Below are 213 nucleotides of genomic sequence, written 5' to 3' on the forward strand. Positions count from 1 at the left end.
CAGCGTCACCCCCCGCGTGTCCCCAGGGGACCCCCAGCCCCCACAGCCCTTCTGGGGGGGGGGGCGGCAGCTCCTGGGAGCCCCCCCGGCCCCCCCAGACCCATCCAGCCCCCCGCAGCGGTGGGGAGGGGCCAGGCGGATGGGGGGGCTGAACCCGCCCGTGTCCCCCCGGTGTCCCCCCGGTGTCCCCCATCCCCCCCAGGGCTCCACGGG

This window comes from Pyrgilauda ruficollis, unplaced genomic scaffold, assembly GCF_017590135.1.
Source record: "Pyrgilauda ruficollis isolate IOZ18807 unplaced genomic scaffold, ASM1759013v1 scaffold399, whole genome shotgun sequence".
In the NCBI taxonomy this organism is placed as follows: domain Eukaryota; kingdom Metazoa; phylum Chordata; class Aves; order Passeriformes; family Passeridae; genus Pyrgilauda; species Pyrgilauda ruficollis.